This window comes from Chelonia mydas, chromosome 1 (assembly GCF_015237465.2).
Source record: "Chelonia mydas isolate rCheMyd1 chromosome 1, rCheMyd1.pri.v2, whole genome shotgun sequence".
Taxonomy (NCBI): domain Eukaryota; kingdom Metazoa; phylum Chordata; order Testudines; family Cheloniidae; genus Chelonia; species Chelonia mydas.
Genome location: NC_057849.1, coordinates 264,240,505 through 264,266,246, shown reverse-complemented (window position 1 = coordinate 264,266,246; position 25,742 = coordinate 264,240,505). Strand labels below are relative to the sequence as shown.

Genomic DNA, 25,742 nt, shown 5'->3' with positions numbered 1-25,742 from the left:
TTACTTGTAACTGAATAAGGCCCCATTCCTGCAATAGGATCTAGTGAATGGCCTCTTATGCCTGTGCAAAGTTCCAGGCTCTGCCCAAGCACATCTGATTGTAAGATTGGGGCCTAAACTGATTAACTGGCCAGTATTTTGCCATTGCATCCACTTATGGTACTTCACTCATAATTGTTCAAACAAATTTTAACTCATGTGCTGTTCATGAACTGTGGCCATTTAGTCATTCATTGCTTCCTCTTTGTGATTGGTCATTTTGGTCACAATCACAATGTGATTGCGATAGGCTATGTGTAAATATGGTAAAGAAGAGAAAAGTCTGGTGAAGGCACTAGGCTATCGGGATTGCTCCATTGGGGAAGGGGTGGCCAGGGCACCCTGCAATCCAATTGTGCCATTTCCCATCATTGACACACCCTCAACCCAGCTACATCAGCTCTATGCCCACCATGGATTTCTCAGTGCTGGTGGAATCCTCAGCTGCATGTCTGAATCAGTTTTAAGTGCCCTTTCTGCCTTTAGAGTAGTGCAAGAGGGACTTAGAGAGGGCCAAGGATCTGGTTCTGTAATTGCATGAATTTCTTACCTGTGAAAACTCAATCTTTTGATTTCACCATTTTAAAAACAGAGAGGGGGAAAATGGTTCAAGTGTATTTATCTGCACTGACTTAAACACACCTTTGAATGTGTCATCCAGTGAATGTACATTCCACTGCACCTTAGGGAACATGCGGAATTTGAAAAGAATATCACTAGGGCCCAAATGAAAGGACAACAATCCTTCAGGACCCTTCTGATATTGTGTTCAAGCTAGAGTGTGACATGGACTACATGTCCATAAAGGGGAGTAACAAACACTGCCTTTACACTGGGTGCCAACTACCCAAACCCTAGGTCAGAACAAGAAGATGTAAGTGGGTCCTCCCTACCTGTTTATTCCCCCCAGAGCAGTTTAGTGGAGAACAGGCAAAGACTTTGTGTGCAAGCCAGGACAACAGTTGACTAAGGGGGAGGATAGGATAGAGGTCTATCATATCATGAGTGGTGTGGAGAAAGTGAATAAGGAAGTGCTATCTACCCCTTCCCATAACACAAGAACCATGGGTCACCCAAAGTAATTAGTAGGCATCAGGTTTCAAACAAACATAAGAAAGTACTTCTTCACACAATGCACAGTCAACCCATGGAACTCATTGCCAGGGGATGTTGCAAAGACCAAAAGTATAACGGGGTTCAAAAAGAATTAGATAAGTTCATAGAGGATAGGTTCATAAATGGCTATTAGCAAAGATGGTCAGGGACACAACACCATGCTTTGGGTGCCTCAAACCTCTGAGTATCAGAAACTGGGACAGGAAGACAAGGAATGTATCTGTTCTGTTCATTCCCTCTGAAGCATCTGGCACTGGCTCCTGTCAGAAGACAAGATATTGGGCTATATGCACCATTGGTCTGACTATATGGCCATTCTTGTGTTCTTATGTTTAGTTTAGCTGGCACAGTGCAGAAGATTGTAATTTGCTACTGGTATAGACCAGTGACTAATTACCACTTCCCTTCCCCAGAGCAAGTGGGGAGCAGGGGAAGAATTATGGCTGCCCGAACCAAAAATCTGACTCTAGGCTTCCTTGCTAAGGGCTGTGTCTAGGGGATACAATCTAGTTCTTGGATGCTAGTGTGATAGGTGCCTTAAAAATACGCGAGACAAATCTTAAAGGGCACTTTGATTCTGATTCAGCAAAGCACTTAAGCATGCACTTATGTCTCATTGAAGTCATTCAAATATGGGTCAACATATTTTATTTTACGTCTTTCCAAAATCTTTCTGGAAGGAGATTAATCATAAGGATTTCAGTCCAAAAGATGCTATTTTAGGAAAGTTACAAGTTACTCTAAATAAGGGCTTAGCATAAAAATGCCTTCTCAGCTGTAAATTGCTACTGGGACACTATAATGTATGAAATTAATTACTTTGCTTTATCAAGGTGAGCTGCATCTCTCCCTCTGCCCCTAGAGCATCCACTTGGTTTTAACCCTGCTAGCAGAGCCACATAAATAATTAAACCTGCACAGCAGAATGGGTCTTTAAGAAGCTGACGATGGAAAGACTTGCATGCTAAAAGCATATGTTATTGTGCTGTTATATTTAGTACTTATGTTGCACTTCATCTTGAAAGCTCTTTTCAAACAAAGTCATTGGGCTCCAGTGCTGCAAATCACTATACCTGGGGTACATCGCTGCACCCACGCATAGCCTGATTGACTTCCTGGGGACACCATGGAGGTCCCCATGGAGCAATTTGCAAGATCAGGGCCTTAAGTTTCTCAGCATTCCCGTGAGTCAGGTTGGTAAATGATACCCCCATTTTACAGATCTCTCAGTGAGCGCATCTCTTCAGTGAATAGCATGGGGGAATAAAAATAGGTCCTATAGGAAACATCTGTGCTAAGAATTAATGAGCTGGCCATGTCTTGGCATTCACTATATAAGCTGTGATCTTGATCTGTTAAAAATAAATGCATTATGAAGGGAGAGTGAGAACATGGTTTTGTGTTCTCCATTAAAAATGTTGTTATGGTGCTCTGTGTTCTGTTGCACATTTTATTACGATAATAAGTTCAGTAAACTACATCTGGCTTTCCTGAAGGCTGTCCCCTCAGGTTAAGCATGCTGTCTAAAAATATATCCTTTATATTTTTTTAATGTTCCTCTTTTTTATCTTCCTTTTGATGCCTCTTTATTTGAATTATTTCTCTTTTTTAAGATTACATTAACACATTTTGTTCTTAATTCTATAATCTCTTCAACTCTGGCCTCCTTTGTACTGTGTGCTTTTGTACCCTTTTCTTTTCAAGTCCTTTTCATGTTTCCTCCCTTTTGTTTCCCCCCCCCCCCCCCCCCCCCCCGGGAGCCTTTATTGTCATTTTATCCTTTATTTTTAGATTTGCACTCTACAGTGGGAACTAGAGCTAAGAAAATGGAAGAGAAAAGAGCTGCATAAGGCAGTGTAGTGAAGAACAGTATATTGTGCCATAGAAGAACATAGGAAAGAAGGCACGGTAGTGAGTTCTGAATATTGAATATGGATGGGCTAGTACCAGCAGGAGAGTGAGTTTGTGGGGGGGGGGGGGGCGGAGGGTGAGAAAACCTGGATTTGTGCTGGAAATGGCCCAACTTGATGATCACTTTAGATAAGCTATTACCAGCAGGAGAGTGGGGCGGGAGGAGGTATTGTTTCATGGTCTCTGTGTGTATATAATGTCTTCTGCAGCTTCCACAGTATGCATCCGATGAAGTGAGGTGTAGCTCACGAAAGCTCATGCTCAAATAAATTGGTTAGTCTCTAAGGTGCCACAAGTACTCCTTTTCTTTTTGCTGAATATTTCTGGTGTCCAAAGTGGAATATGTTTGCAAAAGAAAACAGGGACATTTCATAAAATAAATAAAAACCCTGTGTATAACTATTACTTTGGCATTATAAAAATGCCCTAAAAATGGGGTCGTTGCAATGTGCTGAATTCCCCATTCAATGCGCTGAGTCAAATTTACTTTTAAGACACAGATCAGAGAGTGCTTGCCTGAAGGGTCCCACTGAGTGAGGCAGATAGTGACAGTGACTAATTCTGGTTTGTGCTGGACGCTGACTCACTGCTCTATAAGTTAACACATTATTGTTTAAATGTGTTAATGCTGACTTATAAAAAGATTGCCTGTTTTGTATAAAGATGTGTAATGCCAGCTGTCTTTTATATACATCAGCATTTGCCGATAAAGCCTGTTTTCAACAGAGGAGACAAATGTGGCCAAGCAGTATTAGGAATTTGACAGATTGTTGCTCTTGCCACTATTAAACAGGACTATCTCTATACATGTCAAATCTCTTTCTCTGATTTTTTCCCCCTGCTGCAACTAAGGATCACAATAGAGGCTTTAAATTACTAAATTGATCTTTCCTGGGTGAGAGCAATTTGTTCTCTAAAAGGTTGATCCTGCAAGGTGCGGAGCATTTTTGATAGGTACTGTGTGCCCTCAACTCCTATTGACTTGGATGGAAGTTTGGGGCACTCAGCACCTTGCAGGATTGAGCCCTTTATATATGGTCACCTCTACAATCTAAGAGACATTATTTATTCCTTTATATAAATTCTTCTTGTGCCCTTTCATAAAGCATTGTTCTGTTTCAATAGGATTCAATATGTGTAATGGCTGGGTCATTACACATATTGAGTCTATTTCCCCAGGCTAAGTATCCTCACACCTTCTTGTCAACTGTCTAAATGGGCCATCTTGATTATCACTACAAAAGTTTTTTTCTCCTGCTGATAATAGTTCATCTTAATTAATTAGCCTCTTACTCCACCTTTTCATGTTCTCTGTATGTGTATACATATATCGTCTTACTATATGTTCCATTCCATGCATCCGATGAAGTGGGCTGTAGCCCACGAAAGCTTATGCTCAAATAAATTTGATAGTCTCTAAGGTTCCACAAGTCCTCCTGTTCTTTTTGCGGATCTAACACGGCTGCTACTCTGAAACCTGTCATTAGCTCCCTTAGCTCTGGGGGCATTTCCAGATGTACTCTGTGTGACATGTAATTTTCTGTGCTTCCTGTTCCCCTCTGACCCGTAGTCTGTCTTGGTTGTTTAGGGTATGTGCTAAGTTCCCTCTAAACTGTGCAGCCATGCAGTAGCCTATTAAGTGCCGCCCAGGCGCTCAGGGCTCCGGTGGGGAAAGATGCCTCTGCCCCAGCCCCGGATCTGCCACGGCAGGGAGAGGCGCCCTTCCCCCAGCCCCAACCCAGTCCTGGCCCGGACCTGCCAGGGCCGGGGGGAGAGATGCTCCTCCCCCGGCCCCAGCCCAACCACGGCCCGGACCTGCCACAGCCGGGGGAAGAGGTGCCCCTCCCCCAGCCCTGGCCTGGACCTGCCACAGCCAAGAGAGAGGTACTGCTGTGGGGAGAGAGAGCTGAGGGGAGTCCTCCCTCCCTGCCATAGCCCCAGGGCAGCCTGCACCCCAACCCCTCATCCCTGGCCCCAACCCAGAGCCCACACCCCCAGTCAGAGCCCTCGCCCCCCTGCATCCCAACCCTCTGCCCCAGCCCTGAGCCTCTCATCACCAGCACCATCCCAGAGCCTACACCCCCAGATGGAGCCCTTATCCCCCCACACTCCAATCCTCTGCCCGAACCCTGAACCCCACCCCCACCACATGAATTTTGTTATGTGCCGCAATATAGAGTTGATGTGTCACACATCACCTCCATACAGGTGCACGTAACAAAATTCATTCCGCACATGGGTGGGAAAAATTAGAGGGAACACCAGTATGTGTACACTGCAATAACATGATACGATTGCAGTTTGGGTAGACATACCCAAGCTAGCTATAATCTCTCTAGCTTGCGTCCCGGAGCGGTGCATTTGCAGCAGTGTGCAAATGTGTGTTAGGATATAGATATTCAGGACTGTCTGTAAAGGCCTATACTCTAAGAATTTAGGTATATGTTTATCATTAAGCTAGTTATAGAGGTATAAAAGAAAGAATCAAAATCACTCTCTGCCTGTGTAAGGGCCTTCTCTCACTGTGACAGTCTGAGGCCCTGTGCTTAGGCTAAGGCCTTTGGCTAAGCAGCAGAGGCAGCCATAAGCTGGGAAGCGAAGGGTCACATCCTTACATTCCAAACTCGTCACATTGAAATTAGGTGCTATTGGGCTGTTAGGAATACAGTCCTGTCCTGATAATGACTATCACCACCAGATAAAGATGGTTAAAGAAAACTTAGTTTGATAGCATCCTGTCTGGAAAGAAATCACTTCTCAATAGTTGTGGTTGTGAAACCCTCATTTCTGTATGTTTTAGCTTTATGGCCCCCGCTTTTCTATTGTTAATCTGTCTGGTTCTCTAATTGTTTCTGTCTGCTGTATAATTAATTTTGCTAGGTGTAAGTTAATTAGGGTAGTGGGATATAATTGGTTAGAGAACTGTGTTACAGTATGTTAGGATTGGTTAGGTAAATGTCAGTAAAATGATTGGTTAAGGTATAGCTAAGACTATTACTATATAAATTAGGGGCAAACAGGAAGTAAGTTGGGATTCGAAAACAAGGAAAAAGGAACTTGGATTTAAGCTTAGTGGAAGTTAACCCTAATAAACATCGAATTGTTTGCACCATCGTTGCTCTCTGTTCGCGTGAGAAGGACCAGGGAAGTGAGGGTGAAGGAATAAGCCCTTTAACATGCACTTCAGTGTGGGCTGTACAAACCTGCCAGGAACCCTGGGTTAGCCTGCACTGAAGCGCGCTCTGCCATGGCTCCACTACTCTGGGCCCCAAGCCAGCTAGATTAAAGCTAGCTCACATATGTCTACACAAGCTGCAATCGCACCCCATGATTGCAGTGTTTCCATATCCTGAGACTGTACATTCTTTGGAGCAGGGGCTGTCCCTTAGTACGTGCTTACACAGTGCCTAGCACGAGACCCTGATTTTAGCTGGGACCTCTAGGCATTACTGTAATCAAAATAAGAATACTGAGATGAAATACCAGTATGCCACTAATAGGTAGCCTCATAGATGAAGCTACGCCTTAAAAACCATTCTGTCTGTATCTAGGTATTGTTATATTTCTCTAACATATAACAGGTTCTTTGCCTAAGGCTGAACCCAACTCCGATTAAAGACAAAGGGATTATTTTCATGTACTTCAGCAAGAGTTATATTGCACTTCTCAGCAGTAGATCTCAAAGTTCTTTACAAAGGCGGGTCAGTATTATTATGCCCATTGTATAGGGAAACTGAGGCATTGAGAAGTGACTTGCCCGTAGTCGCTTAGCAGGCCAGTGGCAGAGCTAAGAGTATAATGCTGGTCTCCTGAGTCCCAGGCCACTGCATTATCCTGTAAGCCGCACTGAGTGGACCTTTTTACAATACAGTTTGAAGTCGTACCTTATCCAAATTGGGAATAATCTCTGAAGCACATTATATTGCTTGAGGAAAAATCCTGGTAATACAAATAATCCAAACTACTATTCCACTTTTTATGATCCCAGAAAGTGTAAATGTCACACATGGGACAAAGATTTTGGAATTTGTGTGTTGGGCTTTGTCACCAAGAACTTAGGTGCAAAAACGGAGGGTGCGGGGGGAAGGCTTGCTGCATTTTGTGGCCTGGTACACATACAGCAAACCAATGAAATGAAAGGCACACCTCATGTTTTCCTGTCTGTTGTGGTGTGTCTCTTGGGCTGTGCACTGGGTTGGCAGCATGTCACAGCTCCCGAACAGGTTTGGGTCATGCCTTTCACCTTATTGATATGGATGCATCACACTACAAATTGCTACAGGCGCTCACACAGTGTGAATAAACAGTTCCTATTCTATTGCATTCTCTGACATTTAGTGATATAATACAGAAAACTATCCCCATATTGCTAAGCTTATGTTCAAAAGATAATGCAAAATGCAATTATACCCATATATACTATTTCTGCAAATGCTTATCATAAGTGGTATCTCTAATCGTTAGAAACTGAAGAGTGATTTGAGGAAAATGGATAGTTTCCCTTCAAATAGCATGAGATGTGGAAGCATTATTTGATCTATTTATTAGTATCTAATCTCTAACTCCTTATGTCTTTTTCCAAATGGGTACAGATAAATAATTGTGGATGGATATGGCTAGTATTTGAAGATGTTATACATTTGTCCTAAAATACCTCATTTTTCCCATAACCAGACCCCTTTTTGAGCCGAACCACAAATCTGTGAAAAGGGAGATTCATGCACACTGCAGCATGAAAAAATATGGAGTATTCTGACAAGCATAGAATAAGATCAGCAGTTTTATTTTTCAACCACAACTTTTTAAATTTCCCTACATACCATGAATTTTGAAAGAAATGCAATAGTCACACACAGAAACATAACTTCCCCTTCCACAAAATTTTGCTAACTTGAAACTTAAGGTTTCTTAAGACTAGTTTCTGACAGCAATGTAAATACTAAGCAAGGAAATCATAATGTAAAGCAGCATTTACATCCAATGCAATACCAATCTTCAAGCATTGGCCTCCTGCCATCCCACTACTCAGCCACGACAACATGATACGACCCTCTCAAACATGCTTGCTTTCGATGCAATAATGGGAAAACAAGGTTGGTGTTTTTGGCAGAACAGAGGTGTGGGTGGGATACATGATAAGAGAGAATGCAATCAAGTGAGGAGGGGCAAAGTTGCAACAGAACTTAAAAGTTGGAAAAAATTTGAGCTGGATCTGGTGAAGTGAGGGAAACCAGTAAAAGGATTCAAAGAGGGTTCTTACCAGCTGTGTTTTATAGGGCTCAGACAGGAAAGGGTATTATCGGTGTTTATTAATTATGTTGTATTTATTTTTTATTCTGTTGTTCAGTGCCCCAAGTGTTTTAGCTGGTGCAGAGGGAATACAATATAATAATAAAATTATCAGTAATATTTTTAGGATTACTTATGTATTGATTTATGATGGCAATTTGTTTGCTTTTTTTAAAAAAGAAAAGGAAGTCAATAAAAACAATGCTGCCCAAAGGAAGAAAGATAAGATGACAGTTTATCAGCAATCCCGGATTTCAGCCAGCTGTCATTAAGAATGTCTCCTCATCCTGTGAAGGGCTTTGTAGCTGGGTCAGGGCCACTGAAGCCTATGACAAGGTTGCTAAGGTAACCACTATGTCCTAAGATTCTTCTTGTGCATCAAACTTTCATCTTGCTAAATTTCTATAGGCAAAGCACTGTGAGATGAATGTTAATATGCTGTACAACTGGAACAAGTAGGCTAAAGTGTCTTTGAATTACTGAGCCACAATAATATACATGGTCTCTGTGTATATAATGTCTTCTGCAATTTCCACAGTATGCATCCGATGAAGTGAGCTGTAGCTCACGAAAGCTTATGCTCAAATAAATTGGTTAGTCTCTAAGGTGCCACAAGTACTCCTTTTCTTTGAGCCACAATAGTGTGATATAGTTGATACATTGTGCACTTTGTGTACATAAATATAGCATATAAATAAATACACATGTGTGGAAATGTATATGCATTTGTCTTTGAGCTATGTCACACTGCTCTGTAATAATATTTTACAGTTGTGTAGTAACTTTCTTTACTAAAGCTCCCAAGGTGCTTTACCAATTAAGGGCCTGATCCAAAGGCCATTGTTGTCAATGGAAAGGCTCCCACTGACTTCAGTGGACTTTGGGAAAGGCCCTAAGTCATGCAGAACATTGAACTGCATCCATCTCCATGATAGAGGACAGCAGCCAGATCAAGGATTTGAAAGCAAAACCCTATTCTTAAAGAAAGGGGAATAAGCTCTTTACCATCCTCATAGAGCAGATGGTAAAGATAAAACATACAGAAATGAGGGTTTCACAACCACAACTATTGAGAAGTGATTTCTTTCCAGACAGGATGCTATCAAACTAAGTTTTCTTTAACCATCTTTATCTGGTGGTGATAGGCATTATCAGGACAGGATTGTATTCCTAACAGCCCAATAGCACCTAATTTCAATGTGACTAGTAAAGCACACTGTACTCCATTTATCTACCTCAGAAAGTTGGAAGGGTTGAGTTAACACTGCTGGGATTTGAACCTTGTTTCTAGGGAGCATAGATAGTTCAAAGCTGCTTAGACTGCTAACCATCCCCTCTGGCTTAGTTCATTATGCAGTGGAACTGCTTATAGAGAACTCTGACCTATAGTGAAATTTATAGTGAAGTAGGATGAAAACCCTGAATTGTTTTCAGTGCTGGTGCAGCTTGCTAGTTAAAATGTAATTGTTCTGCAAAAAATAATTTACAGAATTTTTCACGGTAACTCTATCCACTTGTGGCAGTAGATATTTTATTCTCATTGCACATCTTTTTTACCTGACTGGGAAATTGGGCCAAGGAAAAGGTCACTGTTAGGACAATTTGCATAAAGGAGATTGTAGGTATCTTATTAAAAGCACACGCACAAAACAAAATCCTTCACAAAACTGTTTTAACATTAAGGAAAGGGGAAAATCACTTGTGCTGTAAAAAAAAATCTACATTTCCCCTATGTTTTTAATAATCTGCAAATTCTAAACACATATTCAAAAAATATCATTGTGTCTTCTTCTGAGATAACGCTATCACAGAACAAATGGAGAGGGTATGTCTTCATGACAGAGTTAGCTCTGGCTATACCCTGTGTGTTGCCTCTAACTCCCTAATATCCATACAAAAAAACCGCTGAGCCAGGCTTAAGGGTGCTTTAAACCTGGGCTAGCATACATGACTGTGGGTATAGGTTTAAGACCAAGTTTCACCTCAACTAGCCTGCCAATCAACCTGATTTGTCATGAGGATGCAAGCTGATCAAGCCCAAGTGCAGACAGTCCTCCAGTGTCTTCCTACAATTTCACCTGGGCTGTATTTTCTTGACCTCTAACTACTCCTCTCTTTTGCACCAGAAGTCACCTGTACAGGCTTGGCTTTTAAACCCCATGTTTGCCTGCTACATTTCTGCTGCACTTCCACAGCATCTGAACCAACATGCTGTCTGAGAAATCCTCCTCTCAGCATGCTGCCAGTTTGCCAGAGGCTGACACCGAAGTTCTGGGGACTTGGGACGATGTATCCAAAAGTCAGTAACTCTCTGAGGAAATCTCCAAGAAGCTGGCAGAGGAGGGGACTGGGCAGATGAAAGAATCTCAGTGCAGGGACAAAATCAAAATGCTGTACACCATACTCCAGCAGACTAAGGATCACAATGTCACATCCAGCAAATCACTTAAAATGTGCTAGTTCTTTGATGGGCTGGACTGACTGCTCTGTACTGGCCAGAGCATGGACGCTGCCTTCGTGATGGACGCACTTTTGGAGGAAGAAGAGGTAGTAAAGAGAGTGAAGCAGCTGCAGCAGAGGCTGAGGACAGAGGTTGTAAGGAACATGAAGATGATGCTGACCTCCACACTGCCAACAGATCTGAGGGACAACCAGGACTTTCTCAGATTGAACTCCCAGGACCTCTTCGGCAATAACGCACCAGGCAAGACAGGTGGAGGAGCCAACATCCCTGCCGATAAGAAGCAGGAGACATGTCTGTTATTGCTACTGAGACCTGTCTACTCTACCACGGTAAGTCAACCTAAGTTATGCTACTCCAGCTATGCGAATAACATAACTGGAGTCGATATAGCTTAGGTCAACTTACCACGGTGTCTACACCATACTGCGTCAACAAGAGACACTCTCCGGTCAATTTCCCTTACTCTTCTCATTCTGGTGGAGTACCGGAGTCGACTGGCGAGTGCTCTGCCATTGATTTAGCAGGTCTTCACCAGACGCACTAAATTGACCACCACTGCATCGATCACAGCAGCATCAATCTCCGGTAAATTTAGACATGGCTTAATATTACAACAAAAGGGGGATGGTCTTTGCCTGTTTATAACTGATCTCATAAATTATGGTATGTGGTATGGGCCAGGCTTTGCCTGCTAAACTTCTCCTGAGGGTAGCAGACGTTTCATTTGCCCTGGTCCCACTTTCTCTCCATCCCTCCACTCCCTTTACCCTGTCACATGCCATCCAAAGTGCATTCCAAGGGGGAGAAATAAACTTTAAACCTGCAAACAGTGAGGTATGGTGTCACAGCATACAGCGCTGCATATATGCAAAACAGGGATTATTAGTACAAGCAGAGCAATGCCACAAACGAAGGGATGCGGGTGGCACAAGCATCTATATTTTGCTGGATGCTTTTTCTCACACTGACACTAGCATTAAAGCATTCTCAAAGGCAGCATGGATATTAAGTCCACTGCATGCCCTGTGTTGTTATAGAGTCCATATTGCTTGCAAAGTCTCTCAATATAACAGGTTTTCTGAAGGGCTGCCCCTGGTGCAGGGTGGGAGGCATCCTAGTTCAGCATCCTGTTAACGTTTGCCCAAATTCTACACCACTCCTGTGTTATAATAGATGAGAACCTCTTGTACAGAAGGAATTGATAATGATCAATGAGATTTTTCAGCAGAACAAAATTGTTGTGAACCCCTTTGTATGTCACTAGACACTCCCTACCCCAAGAATTAATTTCCATATCAGTCACAAGTCAATGAAATATCTCCCTTTCTAACCTTTCCAATTGCTTTTGTACCCAACTTCTTAAAACTAAGGGTATTTTTCTAGTTGCATGTATAACTGGTTTCTTTGTTTCATTTAACTCTATTTTATATATTATATCCAATTTACCAATGCCAATGGATAACTGTAATTTGATGGTCTATTTCCAGTGTTTTGGAATCCTGAATAGTCTGAATTCTACCAATTAGATGTAGTGCTAAACATATTTCAAAACCTAATATAGAAATACCTTGTCCCTTAACTATTATAAATCTTACGATTTCTAAATTATCTTTAACTTTGACCTGTAATATTGTATATAAATACCCATAACAGGAATTTTTTCACCACTACAAGATTGTAAGTTAATATGTATTTGTTCTCTGACTACAGGTTTTACTTTTAGACATCTTATATTTTCTTCTGAAATTACATTAGCATCTGTATCTATTACTTACAAAATAAATGTTCCACGAGTAATTGTCCAATCCTCCTTGTAATTCACCGAGTGACTCTGTTTTAAAATACCCAGAAACAAATTTTCTCCATCTGCAGTGTCAGCTCTGTATTTCTTACTCAGTATTTTCTCTGAAACTTTTGAATTTTGAACTAAATGTATATTTCTAAGTTTTTCCAGACCTTTCTGTTTACAAATGTTTGTGAAATTATTCTGATTTTTTGCAGATATGCCAGGGTCAAACATATGCTGGATATTGTCTAGGTAGGTGCCTCCTTCCACATCTAGAACATTCTTTCCTATCCTCATATGTTTTAACTTAAATACCTTCATTCTGTTTTTCTCATACACTTCTTTTTTACTTTTTCTTAAGTGCATATTCACATCAGTTTGTTTTCTTTCTAAAATGTGCAGTCGTTGATGATTAAGTTTGGTAAATTCTCACTGCTTTTCCAGATTTAGATCTTATTTTTTTTTCTTACACTGATAATCTGTTAAACCCCTCGCAATTTGATCTATTATTGTTGACTCAGAGATTCTGGAAATTACATTCTGATTTCTTGTCTTAAGATCAGTTAAAAATTATTCAAAAGTCTCTTCCTCCATTTGATTACTTGAGTGAAACTGAAATCTTTCAGATGTCTCATTTCTTTTTGGTAAACAGTATTCCTCAGTTTTTTTAAAGACAAAGTCATAGTCAACTCGTATTCTGACGTTAAGCTCAAATGAATTATATAATGAAATTGCTTCAGTACCAGCAATATTAAAAAGGATGGCAATCTTTTGTTCATCTTCCTTATGAGTAGATCCAGATGCCCTGAAAAATAAATCAAATTCTTTTTTAAACCTTTTCTGCAGCATTTCTTGACATTTTTAGAAACGTGGGAATTCTTAATTGATCCATCTTATTTCATTCAAACTTGCTTTTCACTTCTGAGTAACTTTTACCTCAAGGTTTTTTGTTTGTTTTTTTAACTTCTTCCGGTTCTTTTTCATCACTTCCTTCACTCTTGGTGCCATATGTTGTTTGTTTATATTGGAGTAATCCACTAGTCTTAATAATAATTCATTGCTAAAAACTTAACAACAATCTTTACTGGATACATAGTGAACATATATACAGAGCAGCAGACTGACTTAAGTGAAATCAGTCTAACCTAAAACCAACTGCCTTCTCCAGATGTCAGCTGCCACACCCTGGAGAGTCTATTCATTATCTTAACGCCACATTAACACTACATTTGCTTGAAATAATATTAAGAACATCACTAGAACCTGTTTTTTTTGTTTATGTAAAGAGCATGATTTGTCATTCATTTGGAGTGATGGAGAACCTGGCCACTGTACCCACAGAGCAGAGAAATGCAGACAATTGAGGCGTCCATGTACTTATGAGGAAAAAGTTGCACCCTTTCCCATGCTGTGACAACAAAAGTTAAAGTTTTTATTCCACTAGAAAGAATAGTGTACTGTTTCAGTGCTTTTCAAAGGTATCTACTCCAGTCCAGATGAGGCATGCCCCCAGGATGTCCCTGACTGTGAGCAAAAGGTGCAAGAATCAATCGGGGGAAAGAAAAAAAAAAAAGGCCAGAGATGAACTGCTGCTAAAGATATATAGGGCCTTTGCCAGCTCCTGGAGTAGGACAAGTAGAACCAGGTGTGATGGGACCTCTGGGGTACAACCTGGAACTGTGGGGCTGCTGTGCCCTCTTAACTCTCCAGCCTGGGCTGTCTCTCAAAGTGCTTTGCAGTAAACAGTAAACCCCTCCAGTTGCTATTATCACTCAGCCACCAACATACAGAGACACCCCACTAAGTTGTGTGAATGCTCTTCAAGTCACTCATGAACTATACAGAAGGTGACACTAGCAAATCCCCCCAGCCCCTAGCTTTGCACCCCAGAAATGTACTATCTTACACTGCTCAAGACTTTCTCTTGAACAATGCAAGGTCATTAATTAGCTTGCCACTTCATCAAAAGACAGTGGACATGCACCAGCCTTTGTAATCTGAGCAGATTCCCCAAGCACTTTAAACAAACTCACTGGCTAGGATAAAACATTAAAATAAGTTTATTAACTACAGAAAGATAGATTTTAAGTGGTAGGCATAAAGGTCAGCGACAGTTACCCAAGAAAATAAAACATGCATTCTAAATCCTAAACTTTCAGACTAAGCAAGATTTGAATCAAACAGTTTCTCACTCCACTGGATGTTGCAGGTCGGTTACAGTTCTTAATACAGAGGCTGAATTTCCTTCTCAGCCTGGGATCAATCTCCTCAGTTCAAAGTTTTTGTCTTTCCAGCATTCTTGTTACCTTCAGCAATAGTGGGGGAGGAGAGAGGTGGTTTCATGATGCCACTGTCCCTTATTTTATACTCTCAATTAATGTCCCTGGAAAGACACTGGCCTAGGCATGTCCTGGTAGGCCTTGCTGAGTCACAGAGTTGAGCAATTCCCATTTTGTGGTGCTTGCTCAGGTGCCTCCTATAGAATTCAGAGTAGCAGCCGTGTTAGTCTGTATTCGCAAAAAGAAAAGGAGTACTAGTGGCACCTTAGAGACATTCGATGAAGTGAGCTCTAGCTCACAAAAGCTTATGCTCAAATAAATTGGTTAGTCTCTAAGGTGCCACTAGTACTCCTTTTCTTTTTCCTATAGAATTGTAAATCTCTTGTTTACCATTCCCCTGCTGGTCAATGGCTCTTGGTTACTTAACACCCATTTGGGTGTGGATCACCAACTTTATTGTCACTGGAGAGCTAGCAGTGAGCATCTCCCAAACTCACAACATATTTCAACAACTGTTTAGCAAAATCTCATAACTATTTTGACAGAACAATGAATTTCAGCAGATCATGACCTTTCATATTGTATCTTACATTGCATGCTTTGTATGAAATATCACAACCAAGTACAAATGATGAATATGGGGGTTACAAGGTGCTACTTTGAGGTCCAGTGCATCACACCAAGCTACTGCTCAGAGGATGCTGAAGAAAGGGGAGAGGGCATGGAAAAGCAGGACTAACTCCTGCAGTGGGGAAAGCAACAGTAATACAGGGAGCTGATGAAGTGGCTGTTTGGCATGATTGCCAGCGAGCAGTGGAAAATCCAAACTCCTACCCTGCTCCCAGTCCAGCCTGCTCCAGTGGCTTCTCCTCCACTCTACCACGTCCTGCAGCCATGGGCAATTCAGCAGTAATGTGCTCTGCTTAACTGCATTGTGCCTTCCCATCCCATCCCCTCCATTGCATCAGTTTCCCTGTACCTCCCCTCTTCCCACCCCCAAACCCCAGATTTGGAATAAATAACGAGTATTTCATTATTGAAACTTTGACTTTATTGCACAAACATAAAAAAACTGAAAGACCAGGAAAATAGTTTAACCTTGGGCAAATGGTGTGATAAAGTTGAGAGGGGAGAAACCAAGTCAGCTTGTCTGTGTAAACATAGAGGTCTTGCCCAAAGGTCTTTGAGTGGCCACCTTTTGTTCTTAGTACCCTCCCCAGGTGTCGCGTGGAAGGGATACTGCACCTCCCCCCCTTGCCTTCTGGAATGTTTCGGGGAGGGGGATTGGAAATAGGGCAATGCCTTCAGGCCGTTCTGCAGGGGCTGCAGAGGGAGTCTAGCCTCAAACTGTTTTTCTTGAAGCTCAACCAGAAGCCTCAACATGTCTGACTGGTCCTTCATAATCCACAGCATCTCATCCTCATGGCATGCTCATGCTCCTGAGATGCTCTCCATGTCCATGTCCAGTTTTTCAGACAATGAAATCCTTAGCTCCATGTCAGCTGTCCCAGAGGAGTTCATTATCTTGTCTTCTAAATCTGCAAAAGCCTCTCCGCCAATGTGATGGCTGCGCTGAAGGCCAAGCTTTCCACTGTAAGGTACACAAAGCACAAGGCAACCACTGTCAGTGCCAAAGTTCTTTCATTTTCAGATGGCACTGTTGCATGGCCCTGGTGCAGCCGCTCTCCACCGTGCCCTGCGCAATCTTTGTGTAGATGTCAATGCCTGGATCACAGCTGTGCCTGCACAGACTCTTCTCCCCAGTAAGATCCACCACCTCCTGCATGCTCCAGGCTGGAGCGCATTTGGGGTGTTGAGTCACCATGATCAGCTGGGCTGGTGAGCTCTCCACACTGATCAAACAGGAAATGGGAATTCAAAAGTTCCTGGGGCTTTAAGAAGGAAGGGGCTCCCTCCTGTGTACCTGGCTGCTGTGCAGCGGAGTTGAAAACAATCTCCTGAGCGGTCACAGTGGAGCATTGTGGGACACCTCCTGGAGGCCAATTCAGTCGATTTACACAATGTTGTGTCTACACGGCCTCTCTGTCAACGCATCAACATCAAATTAAGCGCTTCACCTCATGGAGGTGGAATAATTAAGTTGACATAACAGGTGAGTTAGGTCAGCAGAGGGGACCTGGTAGTGTACACGCATACGTTATTTGGTCAACATAAGATGGCTTCTGTTGACCTAAGTTTGTAGGGTAGACCAGGCCTCAGGCAAGTTTACCTTCAGCAACGCTAGTGGTGTCCAACAGGGCCAAATAACATGAATTGTGCTATACACATTGGCATACAAATGGTTCTGTAGGCAGCACTATCTTGCCTTCAGTTTGTCAAATGCACATTCCATCACCATCCTGAAACTGCACAGAGTGAAATTAAACCTTCGTCTGCCAGGTGCTGTCATATCAGAGTTAGGCTTCATAAGCCAGGGCAGTAAAGGACAGGTTGGTCCCTTAAATTAACAATGGCCACAGACACTCTGTTGATATCCATATTATTGGGTAGGAATAAAGTCCCAGTGTATCCCAATCTGAACACATGGGATCTCAGAAATACGCTGATGTATCCCATGTTTGTGTTCATGAACCTCCTTCTGTGATCAACTGAAGCCTGCATAACAGTACCCTGTCCAGTTTACATACTCATGTACATCATCAGGGAGGAGGAAGAGGGGAGGACAGACTATGGCTAGATGTGTGCCATTGATGGCAGCAGCACATTTCACGAAGCTTTTTCAGTCAAAGCAAACAATTATTTTGGGAACATTAGCAATCTTCACCACCCATGGGTAAACCACAGCGATAATTACCATGCAAGCCTCCATCAGCAGAGCACCAACCGTTGACTTGCCAACGCCAAACTGAGTCTGGGGTAGCCAGCCTCCAGACAGCAATAGCAACCCATTTTTAGACTGATAGGGCCTCTCTCATCTGCATGCTCTGGCACTGGAGGGCCAGGACAAGCTGCTCAAACACCTCCCTGAGGAAGAAGGTGTTCTTCCTCAGGAAATAGTTCTGGACCCACTGCAGGTCATCCCAGGTCTACATGACAATGTAATCCCACCACTGCATGGTGTTCTGCTCCAGAACCACTGGTCAGCATAGGAGGGTTCCACAGCTATCCAAACCTGCGTCAACTGTCTCCACTGCACCATGTCTGCATGCAGCCTGTGAGATCTCTTAACAAGGCACAACATTGCCCTCCCAGGGCAACAAGCCATCACCAAAATGATATCCAGCATGTCTCATGCCCTGCACTGGCCTTCTGTTTCCTTTTAATTTATTGAGTTGATGGTCTAAGAGCATTTTTTCATGGCGGCTGAGGAAGGACAGACAAGTTCTCCCACAACACACTGCAAATGACTTCAAGTGACACAGCTTAATATAGCATTAAGAACCATGGGATAGCCTGCCAAAATCCAGCCCAGCACATGGGCTAGTACAGCAGCACTGGGGATGCAGCTAAATACGTCTGGCTTGGTAGGGGTTTGCAGTGGGGGTGCTATACCCAGGTTAATTTTGCAGTGAAGACATACCCCAACAGGGAAAGCTGTCTCTAGCCAAAAAATAGCAACGTAAAGGTGTCACCCCTTCCCTGTGTCATTCAGACATGAACGTCAGTGCCTAATATGACAATTTAAATGTTAACATTATCAAGCAAAGACAATTTTTTCCTCCCTCATTGTGTTTTAAATAAAAAAAGTAAATTAAATGAAAAGAAAAAACTGTTTGTGCAATATAAGGTTGAATAATTAAAATCCCCCAAAAGCGTGGGAATGCAGAAGTTGAATTCCAAATTAACTCTGCCTGGTTCAAATCTATATTTCTGGTTTTTTCTAGTTAATTATATAGTATATATATTATTGTTTGCTGTGCAATATAAACCATAAAATAGAAAAGATTTTCAGCACAGCTGAGATTATGTTGCTGTTGGAAGTGGAACCTCTCCATTTCCAGACTTTCTGATATGTCAACTATGAAGACTTAATGTTGCAGTAGTATAGCATTTTTCATGTAGGGCCAGGTCCTCAAGTGCTGTAAATCGCTGATTTGCCATAGCCCGGGATTTGGCCTGCTATGCATACATCCTAAAATCAAATATGCTTGCAGACACACTTCTGCATCATAGTGCCACAACTGATAATACATCTGTCTACTTTTGTGATGCTGAATGCATCCATAAATCAGAAATGCTAACTGCAGAGACCAAAAAGTTTATCAAACTTCCATGATGCGAAGATTAATGTTGTATTGAATAATACACACTTTATTTATAAATTTATTTTTGAGAATGCCCCCAAATGACAGAGACTGGGAGCTGTCCATGCTGACTTAAAAATTCAGATAGAAAAAAAAGCAAACAAAATATGAGCAAAGCTCAAAGAACTGAACACTAAACTAGCAGTCCTACAGGACCAGCTGTCTTAGACACTCTCCGGGAAAAGACCACTGGACGAAAGCACTGAACTGACAAAGTGTGTGATTTATAATCTCTCATTCTCATAAAATGACTGTCGTTATTCTTGTGAGCTAAGAACCTGGAGCAAGATGTAATGGGCCAGTGGGTTAAAAATGTAGTACAGATTTATTTCCATAATTACAGCCAGCAAAACCCTTGAATGGGGAACAACTAACTTGGCTCTGAAAAGTTTAAGGATACCTTTAAAATAGGTAGGATTTATCTGTTGAGTGAAGTGTGTGCTGCTCTGAGAAGGTCTAAAATTTGGGGGAAATAAATGGCAGGATCCGTAGATAGGGGAAAATACTAAAACAAATTCTGCGGCCTTTCTTTCTCCCTCCCCTTTTTCTCTCTCTATTTGCACCTTCCTTGCCATTGTTCTGCTTCTAAATCATTTGTACACCATAGTATGTCAGAAACTGGTAATGAAGGCTACTTTGGTTTTACTTAAAAGAATGATTCATATAACCTTTTTTCCCAAATGCAACATCTTTTTCTTTCCCTCTGAGATCTTCATTACCGCTCTGATTTGGTGTACTTTAAAAAATCCACTTCAATATTCCTTTATAATGTGCTACATTTCTCACTTCAGCAGGGCTTATAAAATTGTCAGTGGCTGAGGTTAGCTTGGGAGAAGAGATGATAAGAGCAATTGATGTGAGGTGCATAAAGCAAAACATTAATGACAACCAAATAAAATAGACGTGGCTCCCAGCCATCTTAGAATATGCAGAATATGACTTCAGCTCCTGAGGCTTTAGCAGAGACTTTTCTCAAACCATCCTGCTTTGCTGAAGGTGCTACCTATAGTATGTCCCAGTTTATTGTCTCAGTTCTTTCATACAGCACAGCTATCCACATTGCTTCAGATCCTATTGATTACTTACTGCTGCACCTGCAAAGCTTTGAATCTGCCATGGCTGATGATGTCCAGTGAGTGACTGATTGCTTTGCAGATTGAGAGCCAGATTTTTAAAGATATTTAGGTACCTAAATATGCAGATAGGTGCATAGTGAAATTTTCAAAAGCCTCCAGCACCTAACTCCCCTTGATTACATATTCAAAATAGTAGTTTTTATCATTTCCTTTAGGTTTTCAGGAGACAGTGCTATCAGTGACATCAGCTTAGTGGTGGCTTCTTTTGCTAGACCCTCAAGGTCAAGTTGATAAATTCATTAAAAACATGGGGGAAAATGAGTAAACTCCATATCTGCTAAGCTGCTAAGGCTGACTGTTTTTGAATTTTGGGCAATCATTTTCAGTCATGAAATCATACAGTTAAAAATGGAAGGGACCTATGAAGCTATCTAACCATGGTTACAAGCGGTTTCAAATTTTTAAAATAAAATATATTTTTGTTGCACTTTCTCTTAGCACATATAACAATCTCTGGAAGGGCTGTAGCACTGGACAGCCCAATCTGAGACAAACATAGAGCAGAATAATCTCTTATAAATACATAAACTGGTCCTTCTGAAACACCTAGCATTGGCCACCATCAGAAGACAGGATACTGGGCTAGATGGACCTTTGGTCTGACCCAGTATGGCTGTTCTCATGTTCTTATGGTCCAAAACTCATTTTATCCTCACTAAATTACCTTAAACCTATAAATTACCAGAGTGTTATTATAACAGAGGCTTCAACATGTAATGATAAGGGGCTTTACACAAATATAGCATTCCAATCTTAAATTAATACATTTTAAATACTTCTAGAAATATCTGTGTCAAGGACATTATATTCTAATGTAGTCTGCCTGCACTATTTTTAACATATTATAAATACAAATAGAACATGATGTGAAGCAACAAATTAAAAATACTAACAAAATGTTATTTAAAATAGGTCAGCATTACAAAATAGCAAATCAGTGGAGTACCAACATATAATCATCAAAGGCCAGGAAAGACAGAAATTGTGAAAATTATCAAAGCTTCATCATACTTAAGCCTCACTCCTAAAAATACTTATTCATGTGCTTAATTTTACTATTATGAGTAGTCCCATGACTTAGCATTTGCAGGATCACTGGCATAGCTTTGTAAATACGTGGGTCTCCATCCTGCAAAGACTTATGCATGTTTAATTTTAAATAGTGAGTTGTCCAACTGACTTCAATCAGGCTTCTCCCTGGGCATAAAGTTAAGCACATACACAAATCCTTGCAGGATTAGGGCCTTAGGCTACAAGATCTTTGTGACAGGAATCTGAAGCTCTCCATTTTTAATATGTCAGGACAGTGCCTAGCATACTTTCAGTGCTTAATTAATAAATGATTATTTAATTTTGCATATGATCCTTGAAACCAGAAACAGAAGTGCCATATTAGATCCTGGCTTGGTTTCAATTTATAGGTCCTCAAAACTTCTTTAGTGCCAACTCTTTTCCCCCTTTTAATTTATCCATGCAGACACTACATGGAGCTTGGTAGGAACACAGCACAGAAGCAACTAGATGAATACAACCAACCAAAATAATAATAACGCAATTTAGCAGAACAGTCCAATCATGCTTCTTCTCTCAAACACAGTTTATGCTTGTCCCCTTCCAATATTTAGGACTATAACTGTTTGTTTTTTTATAGGTCTCAAGGTTCCTTCCCCACTCTGAACGCTAGGGTACAGATGTGTGGACCTGCATGAAAAACCCCCTAAGCTTATTTTTACCAGCTTAGGTTAAAACTTCCCCAAGGTACAAACTATTTTACCTTTTGCCCCTGGACTTTATTGCTGCCATCACCAAGCGTCTAACAAATATATAACAGGGAAAGAGCCCACTTGGAAACGTCTTTCCCCCCAAAATCCTCCCAAACCCTACACCCCCTTTCCTGGGGAAGGCTTGATAAAAATCCTCACCAATTTTCATACCCTTGGATCTTAAGAACAATGAAAAAGCAATCAGGTTCTTAAAAGAAGAATTTTAATTGAAGAAAAAGTAAAAGAATCAGCTCTGTAATCAGGATGGTAAATACCTTACAGGGTAATCAGATTCAAAACATAGAGAATCCCTCTAGGCAAAACCTTAAGTTACAAAAAGACACAAAAACCGGAATATACATTCCATTCAGCACAACTTATTTTATCAGCCATTTAAACAAAACAGAATCTAACACATATCTAACTAGATTGCTTATTAACCCTTTACAGGAGTTCTGACCTGCATTCCTGCTCTGGTCCCGGCAAAGGCAACACACAGACAGAGAGAACATTGTGTTTCTCCCCCCTCCAGCTTTGAAAGTATCTTGTCTCCTCATTGGTCATTTTGGTCAGGTGCCAGCGAGGTTATCCTAGCTTCTTAACCCTTTACAGGTGAAAGGGTTTTTCCTTTGGCCAGGAAGGATTTAAAGGTGTTTACCCTTCCCTTTTTTACTTATGACAATAGGTAGCATTGCTATTACTTGATTTAAAAAATGTTCTCTTTTGTCTGGTAGATAAAGGTTAAATCAATTATATTCAGTCTTTCAATACATGAATTAATAATAATCAAAGACTGACATTTTCTTACCTGTGATCTCTCATGGTAGCTTCTGTCTTGATACCTTTAAAACTCGATTCTAGAGTGAGAAAACAATGGTGAAATCTTGCCCCACTGAAGTAAATAGAGGTTTTGCCATGATTGCACCCAATGTCTTCAGCACCCCCTGGCGTGAATCCTATTTCTCTAACTGCTGATGCTTTATTTAATCTCTGGTAGAGGTTTTCCATCTTCCTCTCATCCTCTATTATAGGAGTGCCTCAAGATTCCATATTTGCTCTTTTTTGCTTAATGTGAATGGTACAGACAGAAGGTACTGAGGAGAGTTAGGGGTGTGGACAGATGATGACAAAGATCCAAACCTCGTGACGGTTGTTCAAAAAAAATCCCAGTCATACAAGGGCATGAATAAATAAGATAATTATATAACAAACAGCCTGTAGTTCACTTGAATGGTACAAACACTCCAGGAACTTACTTGTAAAATTGTCCTTGGAAGTGTCTTTGAACTGTTGGCAGCCATGTAAAAAGATTTTGCTCAGACTTTGCCCAGAGGTACTCTCTTGGGCACCGACCAAGCTAGGGAAGACCCATACAAATTGGAAAGCTTATTTTCTGGAAGTTATGAGCATGTGAAAACAGACTGATTTAATAGAAACCCTTTTACAATCTTCACCTTAGCATTTCCTACCAATGAGAAGCTATAGTAAGCGTGACAGTATATTAGATATGGAGGATGCTGTTATTTTTGACATATTGTACCCAGATCTCCTAGGATCTGCTTTTATTTTAAAAATGGTCAGGGGCATGTGCAGTGGGGGGGGGCAAGCCATGGCACAGGGGCACAGAACTCCTCCAGCCCCATGCCAGGAGCAGATGACAGCTCCTGTGGCCCTGGGGCCGCAGGGGGAGATCCGGCTCTTCCAGCTGCTGTGGGAGAGCAAGCTCCACTGCCCCTAAGGCCGCAGCAGGGAGAACCAGGTCCTGGTTCTGGGGCATGGCAGGGAGAACCAGCTCCTCTGGCCGCTTGTGGGGGAGGGGAGAAGAGGAGAGTAAGCTCCTGTGGCCGCGGGGTGTGGGGCAGGAGGGATGGGAGGAGAAGACAGCCAGCTGCTTGGGCTGTGAAGGGGGAGAGAGCCAGCTCCTTCGATCACTGGGGGCACAGAAAGTGCCCTTCCAAAAGCGGCCAAATTTTTATTCCAGTGCACGCCCCTGAAAATTAATGCTCTTGAAGCCCAGCCTAGAAATTTCCCCTAGGCTTGGCTGCTTCTAGGGTTCCTTCCTTAGGGGCTTGACTCTCTCAATCCCAAACTCCCCATCCTCTATACGCATGATGGAGTCTAACAAATTGCATCGGCCCCAAACAGTTACTCACCTACAGCTCCATACAGGGTTCTAACAGCTACTTCTCACCAGGAGGTTAATGGCTACAGGGGCAATGGGAGAATTCTCTTCTGCCACCCATTGCCATGGAACTGGTGACCTCTGCCCACCCATCCCTACAGATCATTATTACTCAGACTTTGTAGGAGATGGGGTGAATGCATTTCTTCCTTAGAAAGTAGCATATGGCTTATATAAAAAGGTGTATAGAGAGATAGTACTTAGCATGTCACCATACGGTTGCTGTGTATTTCAAAGACTATGAAACTACACCAATATTTATATTGTCACCGATATTTAAAACACATGTCTGATATTTTGAAATATACTGCTACTGCGTATGGAAAATATCTGTAGTTTTTGTATGAAAAAGCCAGTCTCTGTATGTTTACTGAAACTCAGTTTGTAGTCAGGGAAAATTATATTTATCTGGAGGAAGCTTACTGCTAAAAGTCACTGTAAATCTGCTGGCTGTTTGCTGAAGCTTCAAGATAGAGAAAATGGAGGCAGTTATTACTGAGTGTCCATTGACAATATGAAATCTTTCTTTTATAGCATTTGTTTAAGTAAGAGAAGTTTACCCAGTCTACGGAGTGTTATGCTGTGGGAAATTAAACAACTGGCAGGAGCAACTGTGTCTTCTTTATATACTTGTCAGCTCATCTTTCTGCCACTCCTTTTCTTTCCAGAGATTGCAGGCATTTTCAAACAGAGATCAGGTCTTCATTGTGTTTGCACACTAGCTAGCACATCATGAGAAGTACTAGACACAAAATAAATAAAAAATTACCAGAAAAGTCTCAAAAGTGACTGTTATAGCCAGAGAAACATTTATAGAATGTAAATACATTTGGTAAACCTGTTTTACTTACTACAACTGAACGTTTGTGGCATTCTCCTCAGGGACCCCGGAACTGTAAGCCAGTGTTATTCCTCTGGAATTCCTCCAGGGGAGAGTACTGCTAGACCTTAAACTGTGTGACAGCCCCTGCCACACTAGCCTGTCTGCCTTACCAGCAAACTCCTCAAGACTCTACCAGTTTCAACTTTTCCTTGCAGGTAACATTCAGTGAACCCCGGTTCTCAAGTTCCCCACAGACATCTCTCTGTAGTGTCCAGTCCTTCTCACTGGACACTCTCAGAGATTAGTAAGTCAGTCTATCCAAAGAGACAGTACAGACACATTAGCCCAGGGGTTCTCAAACTGGGGCTCGGGACCCCTCAGGGGGTTGTGAGGTTATTACAAGGGGGGGTCACAAGCTGTCAGCCCCCACCCCAAACCCCACTTTGCCTCTAGCATTTATAATGGCGTTAAATATATTTTAAAGTATTTTTAATTTATTAGGGGGGTCTCAGTCAGAGGCTTGCTATGTGAAAGGGGTCACCAGTACAAAAGTTTGAGAACCACTGCATTAGCCTGTTTGCCCAGCTGAGGACATGCTTTTTACCTTAATACACAGCAGTAAGATGCTTTATAGTAAAACTAAGAATAAGTTTATTAATAAAGACCATAGATTCAAGTGATACTAAGCT

At 41.6% G+C, this 25,742-nt stretch overlaps 1 long non-coding RNA gene across 1 annotated transcript; it reads right to left on the bottom strand.

Moving 5' to 3' along the window:
* Nucleotides 1–15,912: 15,912 nt before the first annotated feature.
* LOC119565268 lies at nucleotides 15,913–25,412 on the bottom strand. Its single transcript, XR_005223895.2, has 3 exons — nucleotides 24,791–25,412; nucleotides 22,857–22,905; nucleotides 15,913–16,475 (listed from the first exon to the last, which is right to left on the bottom strand). It is a non-coding gene; the product is annotated as an uncharacterized LOC119565268 (long non-coding RNA).
* Between the last annotated feature and the right edge of the window lie 330 nt (nucleotides 25,413–25,742).